This window comes from Marmota monax, unplaced genomic scaffold, assembly GCF_021218885.2.
Source record: "Marmota monax isolate L192 unplaced genomic scaffold, Marmota_monax_Labrador192_F-V1.1 WCK01_AAM20220418_F8-fsc00045, whole genome shotgun sequence".
In the NCBI taxonomy this organism is placed as follows: Eukaryota; Metazoa; Chordata; class Mammalia; order Rodentia; family Sciuridae; genus Marmota; species Marmota monax.
This window is the reverse complement of record NW_026692132.1, coordinates 14,816,244-14,818,145: the sequence shown is the minus strand read 5'-3', so window position 1 is coordinate 14,818,145 and position 1,902 is coordinate 14,816,244.

Genomic DNA, 1,902 nt, shown 5'->3' with positions numbered 1-1,902 from the left:
TATTAATTTTTGCTTGATAGGAAAGATAAATTTAAAAAAGAAACTTTGATCTCGATATTTTACATGGATAAACGCTTAGTAATTTTTTTCTAAGTAACACATGAATAGAAAATATAGCAAATAACACTAAGTGGTTTTAAAATAATGAATTTCTAAAAAATATAACAGTAATATTATGCAGTTGCCAAAAATTTTCATCAAACTATGAGATTAGACTTCTCTGTAAAGAGTTTAGTTGTTTTTGTATACCTTCATGACATTTCGCAATATCAGAATTTGGAAGTTTTGTCTTTGAAATATGATTTAGAGTAGAAATCTGTAAGCATTTTATTTTGGGATCAGTTCTCCAAACAGATAGATATAAAGACATGTGGAAGATTACACTTAAGAGAGATAACACAAGTGAAGCCCTGGCTTAAGAAGAGTGTTACTAAGCAAGGCACATGTGATGTCCTACAGCTATGCTTATGAAACCAACACACCTGGGCCTTCCTTGAGCATTCTTTCTTCATCAGACCTCTTTTTTCCTTAGTACACCAGGGAAGAGAAACCTGGTGTGTGGCTCCTCCCCATACTTCTCAGACACCTGGTGATAAGGATAACTTCTTTAGAATACAAGTTAATCAGAATCACTTAAATATTTGGAGTTGACTGCTCTACCCTCTCTGTACAGCTATCAAGTTAATTGGATTTTTTTTTTTTTTTGGAAAGTCAAGGGCCTAGTGAGAATTGTGTAAAATCTAAGAGAACAAACATGACTAAGTACTGTGCCTTTGTTCTTCACCTGGCTCCTGATCATAAGGAAAGCTTTAAGGGTACCTGGAAACAGATGATTTGGGGCTTCTTTTCCCATTATCAGTTAAATAAAAAAAAATGCTTCCTGGGGACCCTTTTTATTCTGCAAAGATTAATATACAAATACAGCACTATTTTAAGATGATTTTTCTATCTTTATCTTCTCTGTTGGATCTCCTACTTATTAGGAGAATTCAGCTAATGGGGAAACATTTTCACAATGTTCTCATGAAAGAATTGGTCCTAGTTTTGCTTAGTCTGATAGCTTGTATTTTTTGGTTCCTCTTGTAAATAGATATCTGTCCCAGTTTTCTTTCAGTGTAGGTATTGTTCGCTCTTTGAGGGCACATGTATAAAACCCAGAGTTGACTTCAGATGAGCTCACAACTCATGGAACAGAAATTTCCTGTAATCATCATTCAGTTCCCTAGCAAAGTGGATGCTGTTTGTTTAAATGATATATGCTTGTCAGGGAAGAGGCTGTCCAGACAGATATTTGTGTAAAACTGAAAGCCAATATTACTGTGTAATAGGCCTTACTAGAAAATGTCATTATCCTAGAGATAAATTCAGGTACAAATCTAGCTGGCAAATTATAGATAAAATCATCAAATATTTTGTTATTTAATAATGTATTTCACCAATGTCATTATGCAGAGTCAGTTAGGAGACTGCTTTGAGCAGATAATCTTAAACTTTTGGGATTTTTCATCAAACCTTTAGATGTGGACATGTTACTTATTATCTGTGCCTATTATTATCATCTACAAATGTATGCAATAATGCTAAACATCTTGCAGCCTATCTTTGTAATTAAAAGAAGTAACAATTACTGGAACATAGTAAATATTACAGATGCTTTAGGTATTTTTTATGATTGATGCGGAGTTCAGGTTTTTGGATTATATTATATGAAGTTATTTCCAGTTTTTCTTATTCTCAGGAATCTTTTCTCATCTATTATAGATGAATTCAGAGATAGAATTTTGGCATAGTTGTCCGGGAATCTGTCATCTTTCTTTATTGGACTGAACAATAGAAGACTAAAAATACTAAGGTTGATTCTTAGGACATTTTGATCCAAACTCTACTTAGAATATTTAAAAT